General features: G+C 49.7%; 1 long non-coding RNA gene and 1 pseudogene across 2 annotated transcripts in view; one reads left to right on the forward strand and one right to left on the reverse strand.

Moving 5' to 3' along the window:
• Positions 1-26,892, reverse strand: part of LOC310702115 — a 30,319-nt gene extending 3,427 nt beyond the window's left edge. The window contains exon 1 of the long non-coding RNA XR_014523257.1: positions 25,595-26,892. This is a non-coding gene — a long non-coding RNA (uncharacterized lncRNA). The remainder of the gene's footprint in view (positions 1-25,594) is intronic.
• On the forward strand, positions 4,773-26,226 carry LOC310701675 (major histocompatibility complex class I-related gene protein-like; annotated as a pseudogene). The gene is made up of 9 exons (XR_014530140.1): positions 4,773-4,796; positions 5,737-6,029; positions 9,933-10,208; positions 16,615-16,893; positions 21,069-21,356; positions 22,832-22,918; positions 23,782-23,820; positions 24,466-24,498; positions 25,039-26,226. The product of XR_014530140.1 is annotated as a major histocompatibility complex class I-related gene protein-like (transcript).
• Positions 26,893-27,014: the final 122 nt, after the last annotated feature.

Raw genomic sequence — 27,014 nt, forward strand, 5'->3', positions numbered from 1 at the left:
GAGACTACAGCTCTTAACCACTACACCACACTGACTCTCAGAAAGCCCGAGCTTCCCCCGACCCCAGCCCCCAGAACGGGTCCGGGAGCGAAGGCGAGGTTGCGCAACTCCCGCCGGGCTCTCCAGGCTTGCGGAGAGCTGCCCGAAGCCCGGGGTGCGCCCTGCTGCGCTCCCCGGGTTTCGGGCTGCAGGCTGCTGTCCGCAAGCCTTGGGAGCCCGGCAGGAACTCCCGCCAGGCTCCCCAGGCTTGCGGATAGCTTCTTGAAGCCTGGAGAGCGAGAGGGGTCAGTGCGCACCGACCCCTCTTGCTCTCCAGGCTTCAGCGAAAGCCTGCATTTGCCCCATAGGATGCGCACACATTTTCCCTTCATTTTTGGAGGGGGCAAATTGCGTCGTATAGGGCGAAAAATATGGTAAGTCTTCCCTCACCCCTTCTTTCCTGATGGGGAGTGGGATGCCATTTGGGGGCCGGCCTCAGGTGTCAAAACGTATTGGGCTGGCCTTGGTGTGTGAGTTTTGCTACGTACAATGGGACTTCACGGAAAACACAACTTAAGGCGACATTGGAGCGCTGCAAAATCATTTGTGCGTGAACATCTGGGAAACCCATGGAGAACTGCACTGATGATTGCAAAACACTCCTAATTATTATTCCTGTACCATTATAATTTTATTGTATAATCTTAGAAGGTTGTAGACTGAGACGTATGTTAACATTTGAGCAGCTCCTCCATCGGTGGGGGGGGGGTGCCCACCTTGAAAACGCCTCCGTGGAGAGGGGATCAATTTTTTTAAAAAAAATCATTTGCATTTTCATAAACAGGAACAGAGCATATTTAACCCCCCTCTCCTTTCCTCGTCCCACTTACAACTTCATACCAAATACAGCATGTATACATATATCATATGACTTTCCTTCCACACTTTTCCTGGTTCCTTTCCTTTTCTACTACTCTGCGTAATCCACATCTTTTTAATCATCCAATTTGTTATCTATTAAATACTCTCATCCGTTTCAACTGCTGGATTTATACGAGACCTGCTAAGCTATGTCTTCCTCTATACTAGTTCTTGAAATATTCACTAGGCATTATCCATTCTTCCTTATATCTGTTTTCTCTTATCCTGTTCGTCAGACCAGCTAGTTCAGTACATTCAAACATTTTACACTGCCATTCTTCCTGAGTGGGTGCTATTCTTGTTCTCCACCTTGGTGCCAATAAGGTTCTAACTGGCAGTGGCGCATAGTAATAAACTCTCTTGTTTTGGGGGGGGACCTCTGTTGTTACCATCCCCAAAAGGAAACTCTCAGGTGTTTCTTTTAAAATTCATTTTATATCATTTCCCAATATCCCTTAATTATTTTACACGACCAACACATGTGAATAAAAGATCCCTCAATTTCATTACACTTCCAAAATATACCTTTTTCTTATTTAGACATTTTTGTCATTCTGGTGGGGTGTTAAATACCATCTGTGGGCCATTTTCATCATACAATTTTTTATCGCATAACTTGCCATTAAATTCATATTTATTTTTCACAACTTTCCCCATAATTCATGATCGATTTTGTGACCCACATCCTGTGCCCACTTAATCCTGCTAAATATCACAAATTCCTCTTTCGTTTCCCACTCCAACAGCAGTTTGTACATATTTGATAATACTTTTATATTTATATTTCACTGTAAGTTAACCACTGCTTATCCATATTCATTCTTTTCCTGGTTGTAGCTTCCACAGTGGTGCTTTTCTTTCTAATAAGTATTTATACGTTCCCCATACTCTAAATAGGCTTTTTCTGATTACGTGATTTATAAAACTTTTATATATTTCCGCTTTCCCACACCATAGGTAGGCGTACACCCACTTGCACCGATTCCAAAGCTGTGACATATGGGGGAACCGTGACCTTTTTTTTGCAACCCGTGACTTTCTTCAATTGGTCCCTTGAAGGATTTCCTAGAAATCACCTGTTTTCCATTGCAGCTGGGGAAGAAAGCAGCCGGCAGGGGGCAGCGGAGGATCACAAAAAGGGGAAAATGAGAAAAGACAACTAGGGACTGTGGAGAAATGGGTGAGGGTGTCTTGTGGCAGAGAGAGAGCGTGAGGACAGGAAACAAACACACACAAACACCACTGTTAATGAAGGATGAGTACTTTCTCAGTGAAATCTGCCTCCGTTCTTCAATTCCTGTGAGAAATGTCAGTCAAGCAGCCTGAGATGCTGTCACTTGAGATTCCTTTGCTAGCTTGGCATGCAAACAAAATTTAGATTATTGGAACTTGCCAAAGACTGTTTACTGCACCCTCAGTAAAATGTAAAAATGAAAACAAACATTTTGTTATAAGTAAAAATGAAAACAAACATTAAAAATAAAAAGGCCTTGTTCTGGGAACTGCCCTGGGACTTTCCCACGTGACTCAGAGGTTGCTAAGGGAGGCAGAAGGGGCCAGAGTCCCCTGGGAAACAATCCAGGTTGGAACGGAGAACCACACCAAGGACGTTTTTATGCCGCCATCTATTTGCTAGCCTTTAAGGGGCAAGAAGACTTGTTGCAGTTTCCACACAATACCAAGAAGGGGACAAAAACAATGTCAGGAGAGATGTCCCTGCAGGGCCTGGTCTTGAGAGGTGGAGAAGCCTACAAGGATCCAGTGTGGGGCTGTGGTTTGACTGGGATATGGGAGCCTGGGAGTCCTGGGTTCAAATCCCCACACAGCCATGAAGCTCCCTCAGGGACCTTGGGCCTCTCAGGGCCGTTATGAGGAGAACATGAATGCCACCTGGATAGAAATACTCATTTTTTGAAGGCAGAGTCAGCTAGAGAGGAAGACGCCTTTTGCCTGCCAGAAACAGGACCCAGGAGTCCTGGCTCCTGCCGAGTCTCCTCCCAAAGGGGACCCAGGAGTCCTGGCTCCTGCCGAGCCTCCTCCCAAAGGGGACCCGGGAGTCCTGGCTCCTGCCGAGTCTCCTCCCAAAGGGGACCCGGGAGTCCTGGCTCCTGCCGAGTCTCCTCCCAAAGGGGACCCAGGAGTCCTGGCTCCTGCCGAGTCTCCTCCCAGAGGGGACCCAGGAGTCCTGGCTCCTGCCGAGTCTCCTCCCAAAGGGGACCCAGGAGTCCTGGCTCCTGCCGAGTCTCCTCCCAAAGGGGACCCGGGAGTCCTGGCTCCTGCCGAGTCTCCTCCCAAAGGGGACCCAGGAGTCCTGGCTCCTGCCGAGTCTCCTCCCAGAGGGGACCCAGGAGTCCTGGCCACTTGGCCTTGAGGAAGAGAGCTGGGGAGGCTCAGGGTTTTGTCTTGCATGCTGAGGGAGACGGGTCTTTCCAAGGCTGGAGGGGGCCCAGGCCAGGCCAAGAGGGAGAAATGCCAAAGCCATCTGGGTGCTGAGAGAGAAAACGTCTTCCCCTGAGCGACATTTCTGCCTGCCGATCTCCCAGTCAGGCAACCTGATCTGTGGGCTGCTGTGGCTTTCGGTTTCTGCCTTGCTTGGCTGCTCTCCCTTGCACCAAAGGTCTCCTCTGCAGGGAGGGAAGCGGGAGGCTGAGGCAGCCCCACCCGGCCTGCTTGTCGGGGACGGAAGCCATTTTGTGGAGGGCTGGCAGTGAAGCAGAAACGGAGACAAAATGGCTGCCTCCTTCCTGGGAAGGGCTGCCTCAAGCAGTTGCTCTGTTATTTGTTCATCTTCATGCCACCATCTCCCTAAATTGGTTCAAGGGTGGTTTAAAACCACATAATAAAGCTACCCAGCAGGAAAACAGAGCTACAGACAATGTCTGAAGTCCTGAAAACTTTTTAGAGAGTCTGTGAAGAAAAAAACATTTTCCTCCTGGCCATTAGTTGTTGTTGTCGCCCACTTCACCTCCACGAAGAGGGGAAAGGAAAGGGAGAAAAGTCTCCACAGAGGAGAGCAGGGGAGCAGAAGGCGCCTCAAGCCACCGAGGACTTTCTAAAACAAGACTAGCACTTTTGTAGCCTTATGAGGCTTTGCCCTCGGGTGGGAAAAATATTGCGCCTGGGAAAGGGAAGTGGGTGTCAACAGACACTCAAGGAATAGTTTTGGAGAAAAGGCTTTTATTTCTACCATCCATGAACTGGTAGAAGGAGCAAGTGTGATAAGTCACAAAAAGCATGCACGAGTTCACAGTGATGTGCACAAGCATATATACCCCTTTCTAGTTCCCTCCTCCTTTCTCCTCCCTCAGGAGTCCTGCCCCATGTTGAGGTTCCTGAGCATGTACAGAAAGCTGTCTTGGGACTATTGTGGACTCTTGGCAGGAAAGGGGTGAGGGGGTTTTCAGAGTGTTCCCGTTGTTTCATTCTTGTGCTTTGGCATGGTTCCCGGAGAGAAAGCAAGTTGCAATGTGGTTCTGAGAAAGGCCTGAGAAGACAATGGCCTCTGTTCTCTACCTTGTTGCAATCTTGTTAGTTACAGCAAGCGGAATGTTTCTGATGCTTAGCTGCTGAGAAAATGATTTTGAAAAGCTTTGAGAAGCTTTGAGCCTGCTTTGGGGGGGGTGACTTCGGGCCTAGGTGAGGTCACCTCTCCTCACCTTCCTTCATTTTGAACTCAGAACCAGACAAACAGGCAGAGGGTCTTTTGGCCCTGGTGAGATTTGGTCAAATGAGCTGTGACAGTGAAAATCCTCTCAGGTTTATCTTGTAGCAGCTGAAGCCTCCCTACTGTAATTGGGGGAAAACAACATATATTGCAATAATCCTGTCAGGAGGTGAGCAGAACATGGATCCTTGTGGGCAGACTATCCCTGTCCAGGAAAAACTGGATGGAGCAGGTTAAAAGTGAAGCTTAAGACGTCCCTGAGGTGACTGAGCCCATTGAGTCCCCAAAGTGGGTCCTGGAGACCCCCCCCCCTCAAAACAGCCAGCCTCCTTCTTCACAGGGGCTTCTTTGGTTATACTAGTGAGGGGGCTTAGGTGACATCTACGGCCATCATCTCACCGAGATAGTTCAACAATGGATCCCTCCATTAGATTTCAACCTTGACTGGATCCAGGAATCAGAAGGGACTCAGGCATCCTGCAGACTAAGACCACCCCATAAACTCACAATACTATTTTGGCATCAGACAAGGGGAAATAGGGATGATAGAGATCATGCAGCTTGGGGAAAAGAGAATTCCCAAATAATTCTTTACCTTCCGACTTCACAGCCCCCCCCCCCTTAAATCAAAGCTTCCTTGTACCTGGGCATGGAGCGGCCACTACTTGTCTCCTGATTTCTTGGAAAAGGCAGCAGCTTCTCTGTGTGTCCCATGCTTAGCTCAGGTTTCAAGCGTTCAGGCTTCTGGCAGTGGGATGTGGGCCAAGCACTCTCTGGGCCAAGCACCCAGCCTGGGCTCAGGGCCTTCCAGAAGAGGCTGGGCAGCCGCTGGGTCTTGCTGAGAGTGCAAAGGGGGCCTCCCTGACCCCCAACTCCCCTGGGCCTGCAGACTTAGAGGGTCCCAGGAGGCTGCATTGCACTGACTCAGCCCACGAGTCCACCTTGCTAGGGATCTCATCGCCCCTCCCCCCAGTTTCTGAGATGGGGATTCCCAGACACACACCCCCACTGGAGATGCGGGGATTGAATCTGGGGTCTTCCCCTGGCAACCCCCTCCGCCCTCCCTGCAGGGCAGGGCAGGAAGAGCTGCCGGGGGGAGGAAGGAGGGAGGGAGGGAGGGAGGCGGCGCTTCCCAGCGAGGAGCTGCAATCACTTTCTCTTTCCCTTTCCAGCCTCGCTCCCAAACTTGCGCCTCGAGTTCTGCCTGGCGACCGGTGCCGCAATCTGCGCTCCGATTTCTGATTGGCGGAATATTTTCCCATCGCCCAATCCGGGCTCGCTCTGCTGCTGGTTCCTCAGGCGGGGCAGAGAGCGGGTCTCGGAGTCGGAGGGAGAAGGACGTCGCTGGAGTAAGAGGAGGAAAAAGGAACTTCGTTTGGGGGGGAGATGGGGGTCCTCCTCCTCCGCTGGCTCCCCCTGATCCTGGGGGCGGCTGCCCACCTGCTGCTGCTCCTGGACTGCGCAGGTGAGGACTCTGCTCTGGGGCGGGGGGGGGGGAACTGGACACATGAGACTTTGTGAATTGCATTTCGTGGGCACTGAAAGGGCGATCGGGGGGGTTTCTTGCCCGAAGTGGAGCCGGATCCCTTCCCAGACATCTGTTTCCCAGACTTGGCTTGTTTTGTATGCCGTCCGGGGCAGGGGCCGCTTCACTCCTTGGCTCGTAAGCTCAGTCAAAGAATTAAACAAAGCTTGAAGGTGTTGGCAGGATTAATGGGGGGGAAAGTGACTCGCCTGTCCCGCCCCCCCCCCCGCAGCTTTGTGTTGACACTGGTCTGTCTGTGTGCGTGTGTGAGTGAGAGAGAGAGAGACAGAGTACAGGTCCTTCCTTTTCTATTTTTTACCTTCCCTCTTCTAACCCTCAGCCGCTCTGAAAACTCAGCTAAACACTCAGGAGACCAGCCTGGGGGTGGGAGCTGGACGGGTGTAGAGCTGACTTCATTGCGGGGTGTGTGTGTGTCTGAATAAGGAGTCCCCACCCGCAATTCCCAGTGTTGTTTTGCTCAGGAGTTCCCTTTCACAGCCACATTCATAATCAAGTTTGCCTGCTTTACAGTTCTGACCCCCCCAAACCCCCCCCCCTTCCTGTTGCCTGTCAAAAATGTAGATTTTGTGAATTATGCAGGGGCTCCTCTGTGCCATTTCTGTACTGCCCCTTTCACTACGTTTTGTACACTGTGTATCTGAAGAAGTGTGCATGCTCACGAAAGCTTATACTGTACTGTACCCAGAACAAACTTAGCTGGTCTCTAAGGTGCTACTGGACAATTTTTTAATTTCGACTGCGTCAGACCAACACGGCTACCTACTTGAATCGTTATTGTAAATAGCTTTTGTGGTTCTCTAATGGAAAATGGTGTGAATATAATACTGTCTTTAGTTTAAAAGTTGCTTGTTGCATAAAAATTCTCAATGTAACTTAAAAGCTTTAAGAACTAAAGAACTGTTATTTCTCTCTTGAACCCTCTCCATATGGGGGGCTGCCCCCTCACTGTGCTACAGGGCTGGGCAAAGGGTGGTGGAGACCACTGGTTCCTTCAGATTCCTCCTCATTTTGTGGCTCTTTGTCTCCCGACCACTGAGCAGAACTGCCTGTGTTGTTCAGCCAGATGCCACAACCAGAGGCAGCCTTGCTCTGAGCTCTTGTGGTTTGAAGTGGGGGGAGCCCCTGCCCTGGGAGGGGAGGGTCTTAGAAGTGGGTCCCATTTGATCTTGCCTGAAAGGAAACCAAACCAACCATCATGGCGTATGTAATCCAAGCAAACTCATCTTGCAGGTTTTCGCTTCCTTGAACTTTGTTTTCCACAGTGGATCTCCCTCAGAAGGTGGTAGATTCTACTTCCTTGGAGGTTTGTTAGCAGAGGTTGTATGGCCATGTGCCATGGATGCTGCAGTCGAGATGCCATCATCGCAGGGGGGCTGGACCCTCAGAGTCCTGTCTATGGTTTTTATTTTAGTTTCCTAGTTGTTTTGAGATGAGTCACTGGCCAAACCCAAGCGGGCTTCTTCCTCCTTGAGGGTGAAGTTGCCCAAAGTGCATTCAACACAATTTTCACAGGGTCCTCAAGGACCACCTCTTTCTCTATGAACCTACCTGGACCCTGAGATCATCTCCTTCCTGTGCCTCCTCCTCTAGAGGTCCGGAGGGCGAAGGGTGGCATCAATGCGAGAACAGGGCCTTCTCTGCAGTGGCTCCCTGTCTGTGAAAGGCTCTCCCCAGGGAAGTTTGCCTGGCACCTTCATTATTCACCTGTTGACTAAGTCAGGCAAAAACATTCCCTTTTAACCAGCCCTTTGGTTGATTTGATTGACATCCTTTTAAAAGTGTATGGGGTTTCTGTGGGGGGGGTATTGGCTTTTTTATTATTGAATATTTTGTGGATTTATATTTTGATTTTGTTCTGTCAGCCGCCTTGAGACCTCCAGGTATAGGGTGGTATTTTCTTTAATGTCTTCATTGACATCCAGTTTTGGTAAGCTTTAGAAGAAGAAAGGGCGGTATATAAATTCAATAAATAATAATAATTATACATCCCATTTCTGCTACCTGAGGCTAAACAGGAATAGCCTCCTCTTCCTCTTTTAGCACTGTGCCCCTCTACCTTTCCCCACGGAAATGCCCCATCTCTCGCTGAACTCGACTCAGCTTTTCCCTCAGAGGGGGGTGTTCTGGTGGGGGCAGAAGCCCCAGGTATGATGCTGAAAGCCTGTGATCAGCTCTCTCCCACCCCAAGTCCTCTGTGGGTCTTGGTTAATTTCTAGGCAGAGAATGGGACAGGTGTTGGAAGGGAGGTCCCATCCTTATGCCCAAATCTGTGAGGCCTTTCTTGGTACTGACAGAGTCATCTTTTAAAATTGAGTTTATATCCCCACCTTCCTCCCAAAGGGTGGGAATTAAGGGGCTGCAGCTGTATTGGGGGGCCCTCTCTGTACCCTGCACAATGGTGGCCCTAGAGAAGTACCATGGAGCCTTGGCTCTTTCCTCATGTGCAAAGTAGGCACACAGCCCCCTTAGTACACATTCACTGTGACTTGGGAAGAGGGGTAAGGAGTATGGTGAGTGAGCAGAAACAGCAAAATCTTCTGATGGACATGAACAAAAGTTAATTGCTTCTGATGGGGATCTGCTGTGGAGACTCATTAGGCCCCCTGGTGGCCAGAGCTCTGTCCCCCGTCCTGTGTTCTCGTGAAGGGGCAAGTGGGGGAAAAGGGGATGTGGGGGCACATGTTGAGACCTGACCCCAGAGTTGCATTTGCCCTCCTGCCCCTGCTATCCCTGTGGGGCCTTCTTTCTCAAGTGGGAAACCCGCTCTGTGGGTGGCAGCTCAGACCATTGAAAGATTGCAGCATTGAATCATTTAAGCACCGATTCTCAAAAGGGGATCCAGGAAGGATCTCGGAAATTGCCGGCCAATTAACTTTACATCTCCCTGGAAAACTGGTGGAAAGTGCAGGAAACCAGCAACTGGAATGCATTTAACTTGAAGGACTTCAGCTGTATGGTGGAACCACACAAATTATATATGCAGAAGGCAGAGAGCTCTTTTTGTGCAAGGTTTTCCCAGTACCGAAAGAGCTTTGCAGCCCTCTGCCTTGCATAACAGACTCTGGCAGGTTCCCACAGGATCTTGTGGGGCTCTCCTGAGTTCCCAGGAGATCTTTCCAAAGCCTCCCAGAGCCCAGGAAGCAAGACCCAGGTCAGCCCTGTTCAGTGCATGGCTCCAGAAGGTCAGATGGTGGGGCGGCTCTAAGGGAGTGGCTTCCCTAGGCCCGTTTCTGCAGATATGAACCATCCCAGTCAGGGCAGACAACTCTGAGCTACCTGGACCAGTGTTCTGACCCAGGAGGAGGCAGCTTCCTGTTCTCCCAATATATGGATTTTGCTTCATCTGGTCTCCCCTCCATCCACTTCCCAGACCTGAGCCTGCTTAGCTTCCGTTCGGTGCCTGCATCCTGAGCCTTCAGACCATGTTGTGGGAGCTCTCATCAGCTTGGCGCTTGCAAGTGGGGGGCAATTCCTGCCCCCTTGGCAAAAGGGAGGGGCTGGCCTCTCTCCCTCACATGGGGCCTCAGCAGAGACATGCAGAAATTTAGTGCTGCCTGGCAGAGCTTTTTCTTGCCCTCTGCTCCATGGGCTAATGTTGTTGTTACTTGTATTTATATCCTCTCCCCTTTTCAACTGTCCGATTCTTAGGCTGCCTCTGCTCTGCCTCCTCTGTGTTTAAGGGCAGGTCTACAAACTCCCCCAAACTCTGCTGATCTTTGTATCTCCTAATTTAGGGCTGCTGCCTGTAATACAGCAGGATTAGGATGCCGCCTTCATCTGCAGGACCCCTAACTCTCTGCCCCCTTTTCTCTTCCTTTCCAGACTCCACTTCCCACTCCATGCGCTACTTCTACACAGCCGTGTCTGAGCCTGGCCAGGGGCTGCCCCAGTTCATCACCGTGGGGTACGTGGATGACCAGCAATTTGTTCAGTACGACAGTGACACCAAAGAGGCGCTTCCTCGCGTCCCCTGGATAAGGAAGGTGGAAAAGGAGGATCCTCAGTACTTGCACAGGAGCACTCAGATATTTCAGGGCGCTGAGCTGGTGTTCAGGGAGAACCTGGAAATTGCAAGGAATCGCTACAACCAGAGCGTAGGTGAGTGGAAGGCAGGAGAGAAACAGAGTCACACCTCTCTCTCCCCCCCAATAACATTTCCTCCAAGGGCCAGAATTGCGGGGAGGGGGCTGCTGGGAGGAAAGGAAATGGAGGGTAGGGGTCTCCACCAGGGCAGAGGCATCTCCCCTTCCCTTAATGAAGGTCTTAATGGGGGCTGGGATGGGGTGGGGTGGGGTGGGGGACAGAGAATGAGACTTGGAGGGCAAAGACACCCCCCCCCAGTGTGACACTCTCTGGACCTGCACATCCTACCAAGGAAATGTCTCCATTGCCTGCCCTCCTTCCATGCTAGGCTTGGCTTAGGCCTTCTGAAGTGGAAATCTGTCTAGTTCATTTTCCTCTGGGAGGGGGGGAGGGTGGGGATCCTGAGGCTGAGACAAGCCAGCCTTGAGTTCTGGTCCTGTTTAAGGAGAAGCCAGCTGCCCAGACAGAGGTGCTGATTGGCTGACCCATCTGACCATCACCAAGCCCCTCCCACTCCCTGGCACAGTGTTGAAAGAGAAGCCTTTTTAAGGAACAAAAATGGACTGGGTTTTGGGGGGTCAGAGTGGCAAATACATGAAGTGGGGTGGTGGACCAGAGCCCCCAAGGCCCCCACACCTCCCCCCCTGCCCCATCCAGCCTTGGAACTGTTATGACAGGAATCACTAAACTCAGTAAAAGCTGGTAGACATCCGGCAAAAGCCTCTTGGCACACATTTTTGTTTTTAAAACTTTCTTCTGAAATGTCAAAATTCTTTTAAGACATTAATTGTGTGAAAGTAGCGAGCATTCTGGAAGGGTGGGGCATTTGTGTCTAGCCCCAAAGTTGAGTGACTCCCCCTCCAATTGCAATTTTGGAGCAGAACCTCAGAAGTGGGAGCCTCTGCTGGGTCTGGAGGGAGATCTCTCTATGATTTTGCACCTTTACCTTCCAGGCTTCTCCACTTCCACACTTCCTAAGCAGGTTCCCTGCTTCAGGACTTTACCCCTAACAGCACCACAACACCTTTCACAGCACTTGCCCCCTGCACACGTGTAACGCCCAGAGAGGGTGCTTCAAGAGTCCTGTTTGTTCGCTGAAATGCAGTCTTGTGGGAGTTGGCATTGCATGTGCTTGAGGATAATCCTTAATTTAGCTCTACATCAGACACTCAACATTTTAAAGACCCAATTCTCATCTAAAGTTTTCTCTTCCTATCAATAGAAAAGTTCTTTTCAGAGAAGTGTTTTTATCTAGTGGTGTAACAATACATGACAATGATTAGCTGGAGAAATCCTACCCTGTTTTCTTCTCCAAATCAATTAAACAGACAAACATGTTATCCTCCTGCTCCTTATCATTTTTTGAGAGTCTCATATTGGAACTAGAAGTTTATCAACATTTGGCAGAGCCTTCTTCATTGTATTTATTTTTGTCTAATAAGATTTTATTTTGTCTAATAATATACCGCTTCATTGCATTAAAATATTTGCATGAAATACTAAAATTATTGGTAAATACAGTTTAAAACAATAGACAAAAACAATTAAAACATTTTTGGAAATGAAGATTAAGAGGAAAAAAGGTTTAAACATTGACATCTATGTGTTTGGTTAGGCTTGCCTAAACATAAATCTTTTTAGCAGGCACCAAAAATCAGATTCCATGGGCCTCTGATCTCCCAGCCAAGCTGTTCTTATGTCCTGTCATGGCTTAACTAACCCTAAGGCCACTTCAAGCAGTTCAGTCCTAAGGTGTCTGGAAGAGCTTACTTCCTAAGAATGACGTTTGCGATTTTTTCTCTGCATAATTTTCAGCATAAATCAAATAGAATTCTATAATAGTTCAAAAAATCATAGGATCGTAGAGTCGGAAGTGAACCCAGGGGTCATCTAGTCCAACCCCCTGCAGTGCAGGAATCTCAGCGAAAGCAGCCATGACAGTTGACCATCCAGCCTCTGCTTAAAAACCTCCAAGGAAGGAGAGTCCACCACTTCCCAAGGGAGCCCTTTCCGCCGTTGAGCAGCTCTTACCATTAATAAGAATGGAGGGCAGGGACAGAGGGAACGGACCCAAAGATTCCTGTTTCCTGGAACAGACACGTCTAGTCTCCATGCAGCTGAAGCCACTATTCCATGTTGCAGGGACCCAAGTGGCAAGCGATAATGTCCGCACAGAACGGGGGTGGGGAACCTGTGGCTGTGGGCCAGTCTTGGCCTGCCAGGGGGTAGGATTTGCCCCATGAGCAGAAGTAAAATCCTGCTCAGTTTGGCAGGACTTCATGTTCCGGATTCAGGAGGGGATTTGCGTCAGAATGTGGCTGAAATGACGGGCTTCCCCTGGAGATGAGAAAGAAGCAGTTTGCCAGCTTCCCAGTGCTGAGTGCAAGACAGGCAGTGCCCCTTGTGCTGCAGTTCCCAAGAGGCTGCGCCCCTGCTGGGTGCTTGGAAACCCCCTCAAGCGCTTTTGGAAGGTGGGTGAGATGGACGGGTGGGCTATGCTAGGATGTCAGCTTCAGCCCCCTGCCCCTTTTGGCCCCTGGGGACAATCCTGATCAGGATCTGGCCCTGAAGCAAAAGAGATTCCCCACCTGTGACACAGAATAATGGAGGTGGAAGGAGCCTTGCCAAAGGGGTCAGCCTGAGTGTGTCCAGAGCCCTCTGGGGCCTTCGTTGGCCTTGTCAGGCTTGCAAGGAAGAAACCCAGGGGGTCAGCTGAGAGCAAGCCAGCGCTGCAATGGGCAGGTCTGCTTTTCTTGCAGTGGGATCAGGCCTGGCCTAGCCTTGCAGGCTTCCTCTTGGGCTCCTACGAATTCCGCTTCTCCCCCTTTTAAAAATGGGGATTGGGTCCCTCCTGAGCCCCTGCACCTATCCATGGAAAATGCCCCATAAATGTCACCAAGGGGCGCCTCTCGTTTCCTGATCATTTCTTGCAATTGCTTAGCTCAGAAAATCCCAAACAAATGAGGTGGCCACTTCAAAGGTGCCATGGACAGCCCTGGAAATGTTGTCTGATTCTATTTAAAAACAGTGTTTAAGGTATAGGTGTATCGTGATTGATCCCACTTACCATCTTGAGGAAACGGGAGGGGAGTGAGCTTCATTTATAAAATGCGGGAGAAAGCAATTTATGCTGAAGAAGCAATGAGACAGAGCAACTTCCCTCCAAGCCAAAGCTCCATATCCAGACCAGCTGGTGGGGTTTGTGGTTTGGTTTGTGGTTTGCATAGGTCAACCACAAACCATTGTTTGAGTGCATAAAAAGAACTATATCACCTTAGGACATGGCCTTGTAGAAGATTCTTCTTCTTCTTCTTCTTCTTCTTCTTCTTCTTCTTCTTCAATATGTTGAGTAGTTCTAGAGGGAGGACTCCAGAGTAGCACTGTTACAATAATTCTACTTCCCAGAGGGAGCAATTTCCCTTCTCCTCCCCCTGCACACCTTTCTGGGGCTTCTCCCCCCCCCCCCAGCTGATTTGTGGGGAAGGAGATGGGGAGAAAGCCCCAGTTGTGCAAGTAAGACTTGGTTTTTAGACTAGCTGTGTTAGATGAATCCAGCCCAGAAAAGCAGGATTTCTGTTGAGAGAGGATTCTGTAATGCAAGGCATTCTATACCCAAACTCAATTCAGCTGTAAGCCAAAGGCTCCTGAGATGAAAGGGGAAGCCTAAATCAGAAGTGAGAGCAACCTGGTATCCTCTGGGACAGCCTCTCCTCCATTGCTGAGCTCCCTCAGGCTCCCCGGAAAAACAAAGAGCAGCAGAACTCTGTGCATGGCCAGGAGCAACCATTGCCATTTCCCATCCTGTCTTGGGGTGCCTGACGTGGCTTCTCTCCATGGTTTTGTTGTGGGAAATCAAAATGGCTGTCTGCTGACCCTGCTGGCTGGCCTAGAGGAGACAGGGCTGGGGTCCTCAGCACCCGTGGGCCCTGCCAGGGGTCTAGGGTCTCAGTGGGTGCCGGGTGATGCCACCTGCCAAGTGAAAACACCACATCAATGCTTCAGATACTGGAATTGAAGAGCAGATTTAAGAGTCACAAGTATTAGCATATATAAGAACATCCCACAGTTATGTGGTCTGAATGAGAGCAGAATAATCTATATTTCCATTTCAACCCGTTGTGACTGAAGTAACAGAGGTCAAAATTTATCCATGGCACCTCTTTCCACAGCAATAAATGGGATGTATTGAATGTTTGAGCTGCCTTCCAATAAAGTCAGTTGATTCCACTCCCATTTGACTCCCGGAACCGTTCGAAAACCAAGGCGCAGCTTCCTGCACATAAAAAAATTGGTTTCCAGGTGGAAAAATCAAAATTAGAGACAGAACTACTTGAACCTAAGACGAAAGTGCTTTCAAGAATGTATAACTTGTTGCTGAAATGGAATACTCAAGATGAGACAGTTAAATCAGCTATGATAAAATGGGCACAGGACATTGGGTACAACATTATGTTTGAAGACTGGGAAAGGTTATGGACCACCGGTATGAAATTCACGGCATGTAGTGCCCTAAAAGAGAACATTATGAAAATGGTATACAGGTGGTACATGACCCCAGTCAAACTTGCAAAGATATACCATCTGTCTGACAATAAATGTTGGAAATGTAAGGAGGCTGAAGGAACATTCTTTCACCTCTGGTGGACATGCCCGAGGGTAAAGGCTTTTTGGGAAATGATTTATAATGAGTTGAAAAAGGTGTTTAAGTACACCTTTCACAAGAAACCAGAGGCCTTCGTCTTGGGCATTGTAGGCCAGAGAGTGTTAAAAAAAGACAGAACTTTCTTTTTATATGCAACTACAGCAGCAAGAATCCTTATAGCCAAATACTGGAAGGCACAGGAGTTACCCACGCTGGAAGAATGGCATTCGCAGCTGATGGACTATATGGAATTAGCCGAAATGACCGGCAGAATCCGAGATCTGGGAGAAGAGACTGTGGAAGAGGATTGGAAAAAATTTAAGGACTATCTACAAAAACATTATAAGTTATATGAATGTTGAGAATTTGCTAAGGTTTTGGGAAAAACATGCTTCGGTATTGAGATTGGTAAATGAGGGAAATTAAGTTATGATTTTAAAAAGTATAAATTATAGATTATATAACTAAATGAAACCACAAAAACACACAAAACAAGGTATCAAATTGCTGTTTATCTTTATTGTAAAGAAAGCAGGGGATGGAAGATTTGGGGAAGTCCAGTTGATTATGAAAATTGATTTGGAAAAGTGAATTTTCTTTTATAATTTCTTCTTTTTTCTGTAAAATCGCTTTTGTTGTGTCACTGATGATGTATCTGACCTTGGAAAAAAAGCAATAAAAAATTATTATAAAAAAAAAAGGAAGTTTGGCTTCCAAAGAACGTTTGCAAACCAGAACACTTACTTCTGGGTTTGCGGTGTTCGGGAGCCAAGCCGTTTGACATCCAAGGAACCACTGTATAAGGATCATGTGTTCACTGAGGAAGGATTTATTTGGTGGACATGGACTGGCTAATGAAAACCAGCTCTTCTTTTATTACAGATCAACTGAAGGTTTTATTAAAGTATTTATAATATATACATTCCATAAAAGTGTATCAAGATAGTATACAACCTAGAAAGTTATAATAAAATCAGGAAAAATCCATAAAATGTACATAAAACATCAGCAAACACTATCTCTCTCTTTCTTTCTTTCTTTCTTTCTTTCTTTCTTTCTTTCTTTCTTTCTTTCTTTCTTTCTTTCTGTGTTACTGTTGTTGTTTTGAAGATTTGGTGGTAGCCCCCTGGGGTGGGCAGGGGGATGCAGGGACCCGCCGTCTTTGACAAGGGCAGCCTGGCTTCTGCTGAGAAGGGGGCCATTTAGAAGGGGGGGCAACCCCCCCTTGCGGCTTCCCCTTCCCACCCAGGCTATGAGGAAACTTCTTTTTCCAAAGGCCCTTCCAAGACTTCGCTTCTTTTAGGGAAAAGGTCCTTGATAGTGAGAAGCTGGGGGGAGAGAGATGGAGGGGAAGAGGAGACCTTCTCTCTTGAAAGGGCCCCCAGTGTGTGGGTGTCCCCCTTTCTAGGGTGGGACGGGGGGGGCAGCTGAGGTGTCTCTCCAAAAGGGGCAAGATCCAGAGGAGCAGAGCTGGGGGGGAAGACAGACAAACTGTGACCTCCGACCTGCAAGGCAGGGGAGAAAGTGTGAGGCGATGAGAGAGGGGGAGCAATTAAAGGGGGGCTTTATAGGCTCAGGATTGTAGCGTTTCCCTCAGTGAACGTGTTATGGGGATGAGCCTTCAGAAAGATACAATGCTGGTTGATTTTTCTCCCCTCTGACTGCTGCCTCTTCCCTGAGTCTGAGGGAAATAAATCCTTTTTCCTGGGCTCTTTTGCTGATGGGGGAGGGGCTGCTCTGACCCCCCTTGACCTCCTGGGTCTCTTCTGGTCCTTCCAGGGATCCACACCTATCAGTTCATGTACGGCTGTGAGGTGAGTTCAGACGGGCGCAAAGGAGGAGGGTATTTACAGTACAGCTACGACGGGAGAGACTTCATCGCCTTCGACAAGGAGACCCTCACCTGGACGGCAGCTGATACGGGGGCCCAAGCGACCAAGGGGAAGTGGGATCCTGACTTGGCCCAGAACCAGTACACGAAAGCCTACCTGGAGGAGGAGTGCATTGAGTGGCTGCAGAGACACCTGGACTACGGGAATGAGACTCTGCTGAGGACAGGTGAGGGGGGCAGGGGGGAGGGGGGCTCAGTGGGGCAGTTTCCCTTCAAGCTCCCCTCCCCCCTTAACAGTCTTCCTTTCTGGACCAAACAGCAAACACTTTTCTTGGTGGGGGCGGCAGAAATAAGTTTGGGCCTTTGGGAGGAGAAAGGGGGTCACTTCAGAGTATGATTGGGGGAGAAATGCTTAAAAATAGCCCCCCACGCCCCTTTTGCTAGGATAAGGGATGGCAAAAGACAAATGGGGGGAGGGGACACAAAGAAACAGCAGGGAAGGGGCCAGGAAAGCAAAATGCATTTTAAATTAAGTAAAAAAAGAAAATTGAAATGGACAGATTTGAGGCAGGATACAGAAAAACCTTTTGCCTTTACACTTCGGTAGGGGAAAGTGGGGCAGATTGATGCAGAAAAATCCACTCTCATATTTTATGTACCAAAATGATTCAAATAATTTAAAAAATTGCTTTATGCATGGCATAAATTAATTATAATTAATATTATAATAGCAATCAAAAGAACCATTAAAGTTAGAAGATAATGAGAATATAATGACTTGAATAAAAAATGGGTTTTGTATCATTCTGCTCCACCTACAGGGCACTTTGATACAGTGGATGGGGCACTTTGATACAAAGCGTAAATTGTATGAGAATGGCAATTATTTACAAAAAATTAATTTAAAAAAACAATTTTTATTGTGAGAGATCATAATCAGCCCTTTAAAAAGTATAAGATCTCACATTAGGTAGTCAAAAAATAGTAATTTAAACAAAATGCTTATAATTTAAACAAAATGCTTATTGCACATTATATCCACTGAAGTTAAAAGAAAAAGTATAGAGATGATGTTTGAGATGTGTCCTTTGAGAAATTTGGTTTTGGCAAAACAACATCCTTGAAATCAACGCTTGCCTTATCTTCTACATTGGGGAAGGCAAACATACAAGATCCTGGATATTTCCTCAGAAATGACACTTGATAATCGGTCATATTATATTTAGAAATGACTTTGGCCACATAGTCAACAACAGTTTTTTTTCTTTTCAAATTTCATAGGTAGGAACTTAGTTTAGAGATTTCATGCAAACTTGTATATTGGGGCAGTATTGTACACGAGCGGGGCACTGTATCAAAGTGCCCCAATGGACATTTTCAAAACACTAACAATTTCTAATAAAACCACTGAACTTATTTAAAAAATCACGTGTAATCCTGATTACTGAGTGGGATAATTTACCTCACTAAGTCTGTAGGTTAGCCACTCGTGGCCTAGAAGCAGAAATCCTGCACATGGTGAGAGAGTATGGGCATTCCCTCTTCTACCTTCTAATATTTTTTATTTGTGAGGAATAGTACCGTATTTTTCGCCCCATAAGACGCACTTTTCCCCCTCCAAAAATGAAGGGGAAATGTGCCTGCGTCTTATGGGGCGAATGCAGGCTTTCGCTGAAGCCTGGAGAGCGAGGGGGGTCGGTGCGTACCGACCCCTCTCGCTCTCCAGGCTTCAGGAAGCTCTGCGCAACCCTCGGAAGACCGGCTCCGAGGGTTGCGCAGAGCTGCCTGCAATCCCGGGACCAGCACAGCTCTGCCCGGCCACCGGGAGCCGGGGCGAAGGTCCGCCCCGCTCCCGGTGGCCGTGCAGAGCTGCCTGCGGTCCTGGGACCAGCGCAGCTCTGCCCGGCCACCGGGAGCCGGGGGAGAAGCTCCGCCCCGCTCCCGGTGGCCCTGCAGAGCTGCCTGCGGTCCTGGGACCAGCGCAGCTCTGCGCCCCCATCCTGAGCGGGGCGCTAAGTCCCGCCCCGCTCGGGATGGCGGCAGAGAGCTGCCTGCGTCGCGGGACCGCAGGCAGGTCTCTGCCGCCATCCCGAGCGGGGCGCTAAGTCCCGCCCCACTCGGGATGGCGGCAGAGAGCTGCCTGCCGTCACGGGACCGCAGGCAGGTCTCTGCCGCCATCCCGAGCGGGGCGCTAAGTCCCGCCCCACTCGGGATGGCGGCAGAGAGCTGCCTGCCGTCGCGGGACCGCAGGCAGGTCTCTGCCGCCATCCCGAGCGGGGCGCTAAGTCCCGCCCCACTCGGGATGGCGGCAGAGAGCTGCCTGCCGTCGCGGGACCGCAGGCAGGTCTCTGCCGCCATCCCGAGCGGGGCGCTAAGTCCCGCCCCGCTCGGGATGGCGGCAGAGAGCTGCCTGCCGTCGCGGGACCGCAGGCAGGTCTCTGCCGCCATCCCGAGCGGGGCGCTAAGTCCCGCCCCGCTCGGGATGGCGGCAGAGAGCTGCCTGCCGTCGCGGGACCGCAGGCAGGTCTCTGCCGCCATCCCGAGCGGGGCGCTAAGTCCCGCCCCGCTCGGGATGGCGGCAGAGAGCTGCCTGCCGTCGCGGGACCGCAGGCAGGTCTACGCCGCCATCCCGAGCGGGGCGCTAAGTCCCGCCCCGCTCGGGATGGCGGCAGAGAGCTGCCTGCCGTCGCGGGACCGCAGGCAGGTCTCAGCCGCCATCCCGAGCGGGGCGCTAAGACCCGCCCCGCTCAGGATGGCGGCACAGAGCTGCCTGCCCTCCCGGGACTGGTGCACTTCTCCCCATCGCCAGCCCCACAAGCTCGGGGGACAGCGGGGAGGCAGAGCGTGCCTTCCCACTGTTCCCCGACCTGGTTCTTCCAGCCCCGCACCTGGGGGGGAAATAAATTTTTTTTTCTTTATTTCCCCCCCAAAAAACTAGGTGCGTCTTATGGGCCGGAGCGTCTTATGGGGCGCAAAATACGGTACTTTTTTCCATGGGGAACATTCAGAAGTGTCATCTTCCCCAACCCCGTGCCTTGAAATGGTACAGTCCACTCTTCCGCCTTCAGGAATCTGGCACAGGGGCCAATCAAATGATCAAGGGCTTTCTTCCTGTCTCTATTAGCTTTGCTAATATGAACATTAATTAAAAATGAAATAATTCTAGCACCCTTCCTTTTTGAGGAATGACACATATGTATTAGCTGTGCTTAGAGAGATCTGAGCAAATTCATCTATGGGGGCCCCAGAAACACTGAGCATATTTCTTGAGGTTGAGGATTTCACTCCAAAAGCCACAATAAAGTGTTTTCAAGGGTGACAATGTGCAAAGCAGGCTGGGAATCATCCTCTTTGGGATGGAGGTTCTGCTGAGGACAGGTGAGGGGGTGGGGTGGGGAGGTCTTGTTTTGGGTTTCCTTCCTTCCTTCTCCCCCCAGCAGAGTCACATCCCCTCCTAGACCGAGTTTCCAGTCCAGGCACTGCAAAGCGGGTGGGATCCTGGAACAGCCCCTTCAGACAACAGCTACAAGGGTTACATTCTGCGAATCTTGCCTAAAGCCAAAATTGTGTATAGTCAAAACACATTGGATTCATGGGCGATTGGGTTGCCAAAGTCCTTCTTTCCCAGACGCCTGCCTCCTCTTTTTGGTTTTTAGAATATTTTTGGCAAGTGCGTAAAGCTGAATGTGCACAAGTTAAATGTGCGCAAGTTGCTGGCTTACTGGGCCTCCTGGCCTGCCCTTTCCACTCCAGGGGAGGCTGCCGTGGAGAAGGGAGATGGGCCCTTTCCAACCTCAAGGGACCCTTTCAGGGCAAGCGGGAGAACTAGAAAGGAGCTCTGTCTTTCCCAGGGCTGTTGGCTTTGTTCACTAACTATTGGGCTGAAAAGTCCTGAAAAACAGAGCAGCGAGTCCAGCATTTCTTCCCCCTCAAGAGAGGAACAGAATCAGTCTGAGCTGCCCTCAGTTCATGACTTGCAACTTGGAAGGATCTGGAAGAATCCCGCCATTGGGGACCTGGTGAAATTTGCCCCTCAGCCTAGAGGCAGCTCCCTGGGACAATCTTGGAACCACAAGTTGTCATGTTTGAGTAGTGTTAGAGCTTTGCAAGATGACAAATTAATTTAATTTTTACCCAGCCCTCCCTCCCAAAGGAGTCTGCTTTGGCAAACAAAGGATAAAACATCTAAAAATAGTTCCAGCATAGACACTGACTGGGGAAGATGCCAAGGGAGGTTGAGGAAATCCCATTTATTCACAGTTCTTTTTAATTTCTTCAGATGTGAGATTCTGACTTGGTTGCCCCTTGGGTCCCTGCTCCTCTGCTCTTAAAAAATACAGGATTCCTCCAGGCTCCCGTTGTGGATGTCTCTCTGTTAACCCCAATGTGGCCCTTTTTGCAGAGGCTCCGGTGGTGAAGGTGACCAGGAAGGCAGACTATGACGGCCTGGAGACCCTCGTTTGCCAAGTCCATGGCTTCTACCCCAAGGAGATTGATGCCAACTGGGTGAAGGACGGGGAGGTCTGGCAGGAGGGCACCCTCCGAGGATTGGTCGCCCCCAACTCGGACGGGACCTACTATCTCTTGCTCAGTGTCCAGATCGACCCCGAGGAGAGGGAGCGCTTCCGGTGCCGCGTGGAGCATGACAGCCTGGAGAAGCCTCTGGACGTGGCCTGGGAGAAGGAGCCTGGTGAGAGACAGACAGACAGACAGACAGGAGGGGAAGGGGTGGGCTCTGGGAGGGGGATTTCCACCCAGCTCCTCCCTTCAGCAGCAGCACAGCTCAGAGGGGGAACCCCACATGGATCCTGTGTGTGTCTCTAGAGCAGCGGTTCTCAACCTGTGGGTCCCCAGATGATGTTGGACTACAACTCCCATCATCCCTGAGCTCTGGCCTTGCTAGCAAGGGGTGATGGGAGTTGTAGTTCAACAACATCTGGGGATCCACAGGTTGAGAAAGGCTGCTCTGGAGGGAAGCAACAGAATCAGAACCTGTAGATTTCTGCAGAGATGCAGCCTTTTCTGGCAAGTGTCTCATAGGCCTTGAACTCAAATTGGATGTCGTAGGTAAAAACTGGCTGCCACCTTTTTGCCTTTAAGCCCAAGCAGTTGTGATGTCACAGAATGTGGGCAGATGTGTTATTTCTTCAAAATCATGCAACCTCCTCCACATGGCTGACTTACTTACACTCTGTGACTGAAAAAGGGGCAACGAACTGAAAAGAGGGAGCCCCGGACTGACTGTACTTCACAGTGAAAAAGATTCTCACTCGCTCTTCCTCACAAGCACGCCCAGCTACAAAAATTGATACTCATCTCCACTCAGCCCAAACATCCGCACACCGCTGGGAAGAGCAAGCAGGGTTTCTAGTAATGCTTGTCTCTCACACACCGCCAGGAAAGCTGCGCCTGCAGGAACCAAAGCAGAATGTCTAAGAGCCAGACTCCCTTTTCCCCAGCAGGAGCCCATGAACACACATCCCCACCCACAGCCCAGACTCCCCTTCTCACAGGCAGGCAAGCGAGGATTATGGAAGAGGCCCTTGAGCCAAAGACTCACACAGGCAGGGCAGAGGGGACCAGGGCTCACTCACCAGCGCTAACGACTTCAGAGATTCTACACAAACAAAAAAACCTGGACATTTTGCCTCATTTAAAAAATTTGTCTGGACAGACATATTAAGTCTGAAAAAGAGGACGTGTCCAGGAAAAACCGGACGTATGGCAACCCTACACAAGATGCTTCTTCCTAAGGGTTTGTGTCTTCCCTGAAGGCCTGTAATGCTGGGCTCTGGGGGGTCTCAGAGGGGAGGGAATCCCTTCCTCTCAGGGTCCTGACAGAGAAGGCTGAAGCGCCTGAGCAGGAGGAGAGCTGCTTTTAAGTCTGGAGTCTGTGATGAAACAGATGTGCCTGTCAACTGTCTTCCTTAAATGAATTAGTTATTTTAAAGACCTCTAATGCTTTACTCTGGTGGGAAAAACCTCCTTTGTATCAGGGCCACTACAGAGAGGACCTTGGCCTGTCAGGAGAGAGAGAGGGCCTGCCTGGCACACGTAAAATCCTCCCGGGCTCATAGGTCAGCACCTCCACTCCAGTCTCCTGCTTGAGGCCTTGGGGAGCTGCTGCCGCCAGTCTGAATAAAAATGTCTCTTGTCCCCTTTCAGTCAACCTGGGGCTCATTGTGGGAGTCATTCTGGGTGTCGTGATCCTGCTTGTCGCTGTGATCTCTGGGATCATCTTCTTCATCCGCAGTAAGTAAACCCTGGATGTGTTTGCTGCCTCTCCTGTGTCCTTCTGTCTCGGCCTCCGACTGGGAATGTGCTGGTGGAGCCTTCCTGGCAACTGCCCCTTGTATCCCTACAGAGACCCCTCCCCACAAAACACCCTTTGAACATGAACCAAAAGTCCTGTTGGTCATTGCTTTGTGCACACTCTGTGCTCAGGAAATTCACTTTCCACCTGATGTTTTAAACAGTCCTAAGCCTTCAGTCCTGTGCACACTTAGCAGGGAGCCTTATTTACAAATCTTTAGGTGCCAGGCAAAAACATTTCTCTCCAACCAGGCCTTTGGCCTTTTAAATGTTGTTTGTGGGAGCAGAGTTACTGGTTTGTTTTTGCTTTATTATGTATTTTGTGCTCTCATTTTGTATTTTTATATTGTGAAGCACCCTGCTATCTTCAGTAAATGAATAAATAAATACTGATCTGGGAGGATGCTGTATTGAACTGAATAGGACTTTCTTCTGAGTAGACTTGCCTAGAATTGCACTGTTAAAGTTCATTATGTCTTCCCCCCACCCTCTCCGGGCAAATTTAAGGATTAGGGGTGTGCTGGGAGTGCAATAATAATCTGAAATGGAATGAGTGAAGGGATTGGATTCCCATGGTTCCCATGTTGACTTTTTAATTTAATTTCCTCAATTTTTTCTACTTCTTTGTAAAATGAGTTCCTTGAAATGCTCCCCTTCTGGGCTCCCCTTCCTTGGAGGTGTTTGGAAGAGACAAGAGAAGCCTCTGCTGGGAAGGTTTCAGCATCTGAGAGTCAAATGGTTGAAATGGGATTGTGTGGCCTCTGGAGGTCCCTTCTAGCTCTGACCTGCTTTTGTCTTCACAGGGAAACGGAGCAAGAAACCAGCCTACAAAGCAGCCTCAAGTGAGTGACTCCTCCCCTCTCTCTGTCTGACATATTTCCCCCCACTATGGAGCAGGAACAGGTTTCAAACAGACAATACCAAACCTGGTGGTGGCCTGGTCCTTAAGCCCAAGAACCTGATGGGAAGCTTCAGCCTGTCTGCTCAGCCTGTCTGTGGACAGCAAGGGGTCCCTCAGGGCCAGGAAAAGGCTGCAGAGAGACTGTCAGCTGAGGGAGGGGCTCCAAGAAGGAGCAGGAGGAAGAGCCGAGGGTGCGGGGAGAGAGGGGTCTCTGGTGGTTTAATTACTGGAACCTGAAGCTAAAGATTTGGTTGGTTAGCTCTAGTCTCTGGGTGTTAGGAACCCACCATTGCTCTCCCCCGCCCCTTCTGCCTTTCTGCCCAGATCGCACCCACCCCCGCTCTAGTCCCCCGCTGCCTCCATGCCAGGCTGTGCCCATCTCTCTTTGCCCTCCATCACCTGCTTCTCCCCCCACTGCTGTCCTTGAGCCCCCTTGCCTCTGGGCTGCCTGTCCCTGAACTCTTCTTAGACCCCTCCCCATATTGAGAGTGGTTTGGGATGGGGTTGGAAGGAGGGAGGAGAAGGGCTGGGGGGATGGGATCTCCCTCCCCGGGATCCTGATTCCTGTGTTTCCTCCCTTTTGCAGCAAGTGACCAGGGGTCCGACAGCTCCGCCAGGGGTAAGTGGGGGTGCAGGTGGGGGCAAAGGGGGTCTCTTGCAGAAGACTCCATGGGGAACATCCCCAAATGGGGGAAAGGTTCTGTTACCCATCTTGGGGTTTCCAAGAGTGACATAATCTGCAGTGTCAATTGAGCTGAAAATCGCTCTTGTGACTCATTCTGTCTGTCCATCTGAGCTCCACAGAGGATCCCCTCCATCTGACAAATGGGTTCTCTCCAGGATCTCAATAAGAGGGAGTCACATTTTGGGTTCTGGAAGAGATTTTTCCTTCTGGTAGGACTGCTTTGTGTCCTTCTGGTATTCCCCCAAAGTGTGCAGCATGGCTCACTTGCTTGAGCTGCCCTCTGCAGGCATTTGCTCTACAGGCCCATTTTGGTGACACTATTAGCATATCTGATCTGACATGATGAGGGATGGTGGGTTTCCTTGGGAGGTTGGACTAGATGCCCTTTGGGTTCCCACGAGCTCTGTAATGCTGACGCCCCCTCACCATGATGTTGGCTTAACTTTGAAACACTCCTGTTCTTTATTTCTGCAGTTTCATACCAGCCCAGTGTGTGAGATGAGACCAGAAGGAGCCTGCCCAAGTTTGGCTGTGAATTGCAGAGGCTCAGAGCCCCTCCTGTCCTTTAATGCTGTTTATGATGTTTCTTAATCCTGGCTCTCACCCTTCTATTCTGACTACAGCTGTAACTTGAATTTGAGGATAATCATGTTTTTCTGATGGATTTTGGCTGATTGTGCTTCGCAGCTGATTTTCAGAAATGTGCTTGTGTTAATCAAAAATGTGCCAGATATACGCAACTAAAAGCTTTAAAAAGGGATGAGGAGATTGAGCACGACTTGCAGTGACTTTGATGGTTTCTCTTGGTTCTTTGTTGCTGTGTTTCCCTCTACAATCCCTTCCCCAGCAGAGAATGAGGAGCTCCAGCGGGCATTCAGACCCTCCATGTGGCAATGGCAGCTGCTGAGGCAGTTTCCTCCAGACCCTCTTTCTGTCCCGATACCTTCAAGGCTCCAGTTCTCCAGCCTGGTTCATGGAGCTTCAGGTCCCAGGACAACCAGCTGCCGTTCTCTGGGGCTCCACCCTGGACCTCCCATGATGCCCTGGGGCAGTGAGTTGAGAAACAGGCTGGAGGGGGAGGAAGAAGCAGCTGAAGGGGGGAATGGAGAAGCAGGGAACTGAGAAAGAGGTAGAGAGGCTGAGGGGATGGGGTGTAGCGACTCTTCTACAGGAGATGAGAGGGACTGATCCTGCTGACAGGCAAGGAGGAAGCCAGCAAGAAGAGGCAGATCAGGAGCTGCATGGCCACAATTTGATCTGAAATAAGGAGCCCCATATTTTTGGCTGCAGTTCATGAGACTTCTAGCCTGGTCCCCACAGCCTTCTAGGAAGGGTGACCCATTGAGAGTCAGACCACATGGACTCTTGAAAGTAAACTGGGTTTGTTGCCTTCAATTTGCCTAATTTTTATCTCTCCCATTCTTCCTTTTCCACCTGTGGCCCTTGAGGAACATCCTCCGCCCATTCTGCAATTCCCACCATTTTCCTTCCCTTCTCATAGGCTGGCATTCCTTAAGGAGACACTTTTCTAGAAATAAGAATGCATAACTGTTTTAGGCCTCAATGGATTTGCTGCACCTTGCTTTGAAGACACTGGATGTAATTGTTATTATTCCTTTTGCAATATTTGTTGGACTGAAATAAACAAGGGTGCCCCCCCTTTCTTCAGTAGTGCTTCTTTCCTTCTTATCACACGAGTTCCAGAGATCTTGAAGTTCCTGAGAATATTCAGAGTTTGTAGCCTCTGGCAGGGAGGTGCCAATAATTGTTCTTCCATTGCAAAGTGGCTGAAGAACAACTCCAAAGCGAGATGGGGACATAATCTCTGATTTTGCAGAGGTGGGCTTAAGTTACATGAGGCCGCCATGTTTCTGAAGCCAAGAGGGTGTGAAGTCTGGTCAGTGCCTGGGTGGGGAACCATCTGGATGCTGCCTTTGGTTCCAGGATGGAAGAAAGGAGGGTTGGGAATATAATAAAAGAAACGTGTAGATCTCTGATCTGGGGCAGGGGGTGGTGGGAGAAGACCAAGGCAGGATTGCCCCAAAAGTCCACAATCCGAGGAGGACGTTCTCCCACTGAGATGAAAAGAAGATCCCCAAAATACTATTTTAAATTTTTATCCCACTCTTCCTCCCAAAGGAGCTCAGGGCAGCAAACATCAAAATGTTAAAACAATACCATTAAAAAGATTTAAAATGAAAATAAGCTAATTTAAAACTACCAAAAATCACTTTAAAACAGTTGGAATACCCTAGTGGCATGTGGTTCATGGACTTGTGGGACTAGCCTGAGACCTCTGGGTATAGGGCTGTATATAAAATAATAATAATAATAATAATAATAAGCCTAGTTCCCTTACTGTCCTCCGCAGGACCTTTCGATTTACCTGCTTAGCCTGTGTCTCCAAGCTCTGTGGACATGTGTGCATACATCTGTCTGTCTCCCCCTCT

Source organism: Podarcis liolepis (genome assembly GCF_965112155.1).
Source record: "Podarcis liolepis genome assembly, chromosome: 2".
In the NCBI taxonomy this organism is placed as follows: domain Eukaryota; kingdom Metazoa; phylum Chordata; class Lepidosauria; order Squamata; family Lacertidae; genus Podarcis; species Podarcis liolepis.